The 7,628-nt window shown below is 40.5% G+C and overlaps 1 protein-coding gene across 1 annotated transcript in view; it reads right to left on the bottom strand.

The window, feature by feature from the left end:
• Positions 1 to 7,628, bottom strand: part of LOC105463868 (zinc finger X-linked protein ZXDB-like) — a 98,232-nt gene that overhangs the window by 23,194 nt on the left and 67,410 nt on the right. The gene's annotated exons all lie outside the window — the stretch shown is intronic.

The raw sequence follows: 7,628 nt of genomic DNA, 5'->3' as shown, positions 1-7,628 counted from the left end.
GTCACTGTTTATTCTTGGCCTTCTTGATTCCTTCTCTTCAGAACATATGATGATTCCTATTGACTGGGAAACGTTGGGACAGGCTGTCCTTGATCGTTCGCAATGGCTTCAATTAAAAAGTTGGTGGTGGGAGGAAGCAAGAGTACAAGCTAGAAAAAATGCTACCCGAAATCCCCCAGGACCTACTGAAGAGCAGCTTACGGGTTCAGGACAATATGTCACTCTTAATGCTCAGGCAGGCCTAGATAATATTGCTCTCACTCAGATTAAAGCCTTGTTTATAAAAGCATGGACTAAGGTTGAAATAGCGGGTAAAACTTCTTTATCTTTTGTAAAGATCCTACAAGGAGCCACTGAGCTGTATCCAGATTTTGTAGCCCGTCTTCAAGATGCTGTATTAAAGACTGTAGGTTCAGGCCCTGCTGCTAAAATTCTTTTGGATACTCTGGCTTTTGAGAGTGCTAATCTGCATCCTCGAAAAGCTAGTGGAGCTGATTTAGCTGAATACATTCGGGCTTGTGCAGGTGTTGGAGGAGCTATTTACAATGCTCAATTGTTTGCTGGGGCACTTTCTAAGGCTTTAAAAGGCAATTCTAAACAAGGTATATGCTATCAATGTGGGAAACCCAGTCATTTTAAAAAGGAATGGCGAAAAAATTAGGCTCTTCCGCTCTAAAAGAAAAAAGGTTACCATCTGATATGTGTAAACAATGTGGCAAGGGTCGACATTGGACCAATGAATGCCGCTCAAAAACTGATAAAAGTGGGAATGTATTGTCACCCCTCTTGGGAAACGGGAGCCGGGGCCTGCAGGCTCAGGGCCCCAACAACTACAATGCAGGCCTCCCCCAGTACCCAGTGAGCAGTGGCTTACAACATCAAGGAATGACCTCGAGTCCTCCTTAAAGACATCTTACCCTACCCCAGTTTCTCAGCTTTATGCTGCCACTAAGTAGAGTGCCGCTGCTGACCTAGCTATTGTCCAACCTTATACTTTATCTCCTAATGGAGGAATATATAAGTTGGCTACCGGAGTGTGTGGTCCTTTGCCAAAGGGATATGTAGGACTTTTACTAGGTCGAAGCAGCAGTGCTATGCGGGGGTTAATGTGGGTCCCAGGAATTATTGATCCTGATTTTACTGATGAAATCCTTATTATGGTACAAGTCTCACAATTTATGCACCTAGAGGAAGGGGAACGTATTGCACAATTGCTTTTATTGCCTTTTTTTCCCTTTCTTATCTAGAGATGTGTCTCGTCAAGGAGGTTTCGGTAGTACTGGGAAAACTGTTTCCTGGGAAACTTTAGTTTCTGATCAAAAACCTTTATGTCCATTGCAAATTAATGGGATACTTTTTGAGGGATTAGTCGACACAGGAGCGGATGTATCTATTATATGTTTGGCTCAATGGCCTGATCATTGGAAAAAGAAACAAGTATCGGTTACTCTATCGGGCCTAGGTACTGCTTCTATAATCTACCAAAGTGTCAAGCCCCTGAGCTGTGTAGGACCTGAAGGACAACAAGGAAAAGTGTCTTTTTATATTGTTCCCATTAATATTAACCTTTGGGGCCGTAATCTTTTACAATTTGGTGCCTTTTTAAGCATTCCGCATATTTCTTCAGCTGCCAAAAATATGATGTTCAAAATGGGCTACAATCCTTTAAACTCTTAGCCACTGTCCACAAGCCTCAAGCTTTACAATTAAAGTGGAAAACTACAACTCCTGTTTGGGTGGAACAGTGGCCATTATCTAAAGAAAAACTTAAGGCTTTAAAGAATTTAGTTAAGGAACAATTGGCTGAGGGTCATATTGAACCAAGTACTTCTGCATGGAATTCCCCAGTGTTTGTCTCGTCAAAAAAAAGAAAAAAAGAAAATGGCACTTATTAACTGATCTTAGAGCTGTAAATACTTGTATTCAATCTATGGGGACTTTATCCCCTGTAGCAGAAGAAGAATTGTCATTTGTAGAAAATAGAATTAGTGAAGCTCACCTTGATTATATTGCACCCAATCTTCCATTTTCGTTGTGTCTTTTTCATACTCCCCATTCGCCAACGGCTGTTTTACACCAAGATAATAATATTCTGGAGTGGCTGTTTTTGGCTAATAAAGCCATTAAGAAAATTCACCCATATATTGATAAATTGGCTAAATTAATTATTAAAGGATGACATGGAGTTCGTCAGTTGCTTGGTGCTGACCCTATAAAAATTATTACCCGATTATCTAATCAATACATTGAATCTCTGTTGGAAATTCATAAGGGTTGACAAGTGGCTTGCGCTGAGTATACTGGTTCTTTTTCTCAAAATAAATTATTTGCTTTTCTGCAACAATATTCTTTACTGCCATATAATCCTATCTCTTACACTCCAGTTAAAGGTCCCACCTTTCTTACTGATGCTTCAAGCAATGAAAAGGCTGGATACTGGACTTCAGACAATTCAAAAATTTCTCACTATCCATTTAAATCAGTACAACAAGGAGAACTTTTTGCCATTCTTATGGTTCTAAAAGACTCGCCTATATGTAACTAAATATATTTCTCAGACTTCTTTACCATTATTTCCTCAAACTCCTTTTATTATTTGTAACTCTTACTTCCCGCACTGCCCCCCTTTTTTATCACTCATATTTGTTCTCATTCAGCTTTGCCAGGACCTTTATCTTTTGGCAATAGTCAGATTGATTCTTTACTTATTGGGAGTGTCCCACGGGCTCAGGATGAGCACCAACTACATCATACTAATAGTTTAGGATTACAACGGTGATTTTCTATAACATGCCATCAAGCCCGAGCTATTGTCAGAGCCTGCCCATCTTGTGCTCCTATTATTGCACCTTTTTAAAGTCCAGGTATTAATCCTCGAGGCACTCAACAAAGTCACATTTGGCAAATGGATGTAACTATGTTCCTTCCTTTGGTCGTTTAAAATATGTTCATCATACTATTGATACGTGGTCACATTTCCAGTGGGCTACGCCATTACCCTCTGAAAAGGCTGACTCTGTTATTGCTCATTTACTTACTTGCTTTGCAGTTATGGGAGTCCCTGCTGAATTAAAAACTGATAATGCCCCTGCTTATTGCTCTTGCAAATTGGCTGCCTTCGTCTCTTTATACCATATTCATCATTCCACTGGTATTCCATTTAACAGTCAAAGTCAAGCAATTATTGAAAGAGCCAATGCTACCTTAAAATTACAACTTTTAAAACTAAAAGGGGGAGATGGGCGAGATTCCCCAAAACATCAAATTCTGAAAGCCCTTTTTACTTTAAATTTTCTCAACCATTGGCGCCAATTACAGCAGTCTGCAGCGGTGAAACATTTTCAACAGCCTTTAGAAAAGCCAAAAAACAGTAATCTGTGGGTGTATTATCCTTTATTACAAGGGAAATATTTAAAAGGAAAAGTTTTACAATGGGGCCGAGGCTATGCTCTTGTCCGTACAGGTGCCGGAGACGAGTGGTTTCCATCTCAACGGTTGAAACAGTGCCATGGCGAAGAGGAGCCAATCGGAAGAGCTCCTGAAGGAATTCCAGGAGCTAAATCTGAGCGCTCAGAGAACATTCACCTTCGGAACTCAACGTGCGGAGCCCCCGACATGGGGACAACTGAAAAGGTTAAGAAGCTGAAGGGGTTGTTCAACAAGCTGGGCAGCCCAAAACCCCACTGATTTTATTCCTGGCTATGCTGGCCGTAGTAAATTGTCAGGTAACAGCTGGAGAATTTACATACTGGGCTTATATTCCTTTTCCACCCTTATATCAAGGTGTGGCCTGGGGAGACAGAGAAGTCCCAGTATTTACTAATGATACTGCTTGCATGCCATCGCCTTTTTTAAACCAGGATCCTGAATTAAACACTGGCACAGTAAATAGTTCATATCAATTTGGGGTTGAAGGGTTACCTATATGTCTTGGGGGTAGTCCACATTGTCTGCATCTTTCTCATGAGGCTTGGGCTGTTCGCTATAACCATAGTCATATCTCTGCCTTTACTATGATTATTGTGGCTCAAAGTTTTAAGTATAATCATACTGCAGTACTTAATGAAACTCTGTCAAGTACATTATCTTTATGCCCTATCCCTGATGTGTCCGGAGGTGTTTCCCAACTAGAGTGGACTAGATGTAGAAGTAGTGAGCCACGATTGTTGTTAGAAGTAAAAGGGAAGAGTCATAAATACCTTGTTACAGATTGGAGTGTACATGGAGATTTTCAGACTAAATTCAGCCATGTCAACCTGCGTTGGCATAAAGGTAATCACAGCATTTCTGCAGATGGCAATGAAACTATTATTTGGCATGATGGTGGTCTATCACCCCCTATGCCACATTTGGCTAATACCTCACAAATACAAGGTCATATTTGGAAGTTGCTAGCTGCTGGTAAACCAATGTTCACTTTCACGGGAAACATGTCCTTAAATCTTACTAATATTGCTAACCCTTTCCATACATCTTTGCATCGAAATAGTTCTAGATATGTTATTGCATGTGTAAGAAAGCCTTACTTGTTGTTGACAGAAATTTTTAAATGGGATAATAATACAGGGGTAGTTAACTGTACAAACAATTGTACATTCTTAAGTTGTACAAATACTACTTGGTGGAATAATAATTGGAATGAGTCTCATTCTGATTTATATATACTAAGAGCCAGAAAAGAAACCTGGCTACCTGTAAACTTTTGGTCTTTCTTTTTTTTTTTTTTTTTTTTGAGACGGAGTCTCGCTCTGTCACCCAGGCTGGAGTGCAGTGGCGCGATCTCGGCTCACTGCAAGCTCCGCCTCCCGGGTTCACGCCATTCTCCTGCCTCAGCCTCCTGAGTAGCTGGGACTACAGGCACCCACAACCGCGCCCGGCTAATTTTTTTGTATTTTTAGTAGAGACGGGGTTTCACCGTGGTCTCGATCTCCTGACCTTGTGATCCGCCCGTCTCGGCCTCCCAAAGTGCTGGGATTACAGGCGTGAGCCACCGTGCCCGGCGCTACCTGTAAACTTAACATGTACTTGGAGTGAATCTGCTGGGGTTACTCAAATTTACAAGGTTATGCAAGATCTTGTCCACCACAGTCGGAGGATGGTTGGAATCGTCGTGACCACAGTGATAGGACTTGTAGCAATTGCTTCCACTGCCGCTGTTGCTAGATTAGCTCTACAAAATGCAGTATACAAAATGCAGAATTTGTGCAACAATGGCATGAACAATCACATTTGTTGTGGCAGCAGTAACAAGACATAGATGCTCATTTGACTGAACAAGTGGATAATCTGGAGCAAGTGGTTTCTTGGTTGGGAGATCAGCTAACAGTGTTGAATACCCGAGCTATGTTGATATGTGATTGGAACACTACCCAATTTTGTATTACTCCTGTTCCTTTTAACAGCACTGTACATAATTGGACTGAGATAAAGAGACTTTTAATTGGTCATAATAATCTTTCCCTAGAAATACAAGAATTAACACAGAACATTTCTGAAACATTTCGCAATCAGTTACCATTGCTGACTGGTGCAGATTTGATGACTGGTATTGCACAAAGTTTGACGTCTTTGAACCCTATGAGCCCTGTAAAAACTTTGCTGACCTCTGTTTCTAGTAATGTATTGATTGTTGTTCTTGCCTTTGTCATTCTCACAGTCTGCTGGAGACGGCGCCAAAGGGCAAACACCAAATCCCAGCGAGCCCAACGTGTAATGATGGTTTTAAAAGAAATTCAAACTTGTAAATAAGGAAAGGGGAAATGTAGAGGACTACGTGCTCGCAAACAGGGTGTTCCCCATAAGTCCTGCTCTTGCAAACGAAGCAGGGCGTTCCCGATAAGTCCTGCTCTCGCAAACGAAGCAGGGCGTTCCTGATAAGTCCTGCTCTTGCAAACGAAGCAGGGCGTTGGGGGCTTCTTTATGTGTAAACATCTTGAAAATCCAGAAAGTCAGGGAAAGGTCAGAAAAACAACAATGTGTCTTGTGACTTGGCAACATTCCACAAACGACTGTATAAAATAAAGCAGAGCACGCCATTCGAGGCGGCCGCCATGTTTGTCTTGTCTTGTGTTGTCTTGTGTGTTCATTCCTTTGTTTAGGAAACATGCAGACCCCAACACTGGAAAAGAAATTTCCAGTGTCTGGAAAATTGTCTGCTTTTATATTGGTCCACCAATAAGCTTCCCTTTAGGCTGAGCTGTTTCACCACTAAAGAGAGCCCAAGAGACCTTAGGCCTCCTGATAATAATAAAAATCAAGGAGGTTCTAAACGATACTCCTGTAAATTGCTCCCTGTAATATCTTTAAACGAACATGGAAAGACAGAGATAAAATAAATGGGAAGTCATGAACAGTCCTGGTGGATATCTGAACTACTGTATCTGTCATAAATCCCACTTTAATAAGCCAACAAATCCCTCAGGGTAAAAAGATCATTTCTGTGGTGGGGGTTTCAAATCAAGTTCAAGAGGTCCCCACCTCTGAACATTTACAAAACTTCGGGGCTCTTTTCAGAAAAACACATCTTTTCTTTTTTTGTACGATGTGATATTGCACCAGAAAACTTGTTAGGGCAAGATTTACTTGAAAGTAAAAGGGCACATAAAATTTTCCTCAGAGAGAGGTATGATCTTAGAGTTTCCCAAGTCTCCTGAGCCAGAATTGTTATGTTGTCTACAGGTAGAAAGTGATACAATCAAAACTCATACCTGTAATACACCTGATCATTCAAAAATACCTAAATGTTAATGGGTCTGTTTCTCAAATGACATCAGAAAGATTAAAAGTATGGAACCTATAAAAGCCCAAATAGATCATTCTAAACTGTTGCCTAAATTAAACCAATATTCACTAAAACCTGAAGCAATTCAAAGGCTCTCGTCAATTGTAGATGATTTAATTAAACAAGGATTCATAATCCCATGCACCATCCCTTGCAATACTCCAATCTTACCAATTAAAAAACCAAATAGATGAGGTTGGAGATTTGTTTGAGACTTATGGGAAATTAAAAAACATATGATACCAAGATTTCCTGGGGTCTGAAATCCACATGCTTTCTTATCTAATGTACCCACTGATTTCAAGTGGTTCACAGTATAGATTTCTGCTCTGCCTCCTTTGACATTCCATTTCATAAAGAGAGTCAATACTTGTTTGCCCTTACTTGGAAAAATCAGCAGTATACCAGAACCGTAATGACACAAGTGTTTACCGAAGCCCCTTCATATTTTTCCCAAACATTGCATCAGGAATTAATGACACTACTGTTTCATCAAAATTCTACTCTCATTCAATACATAGACTCTTTGTTATGCTCTTCCACTAAGGAGTGCTCTGAAATTGACTCAGTTTACCTTTACAGCAACTCACATATAAAAATCACAAGGCGTTAATGAAAAACCTTCAGTTTTCCTTTTTTTTATTATTATTACACTTTAAGTTCCAGGGTACATGTGCACAATGTGCAGGTTTGTTACATATGCATACACGTGCCATGTTGGTGTGCTGCACCCATTAACTCGTCATTTACATTAGGTATATTTCCTAATGATATCCCTACCCCTCCTTCCACAATAGGACCCAGTGTGTGATGTTCCCCTTCCTGTGTCCAAGCGATCTCATTGCTC

This window comes from Macaca nemestrina, chromosome X (assembly GCF_043159975.1).
Source record: "Macaca nemestrina isolate mMacNem1 chromosome X, mMacNem.hap1, whole genome shotgun sequence".
In the NCBI taxonomy this organism is placed as follows: Eukaryota; Metazoa; Chordata; class Mammalia; order Primates; family Cercopithecidae; genus Macaca; species Macaca nemestrina.
This window is presented reverse-complemented; position numbering and strand designations above follow the sequence as displayed.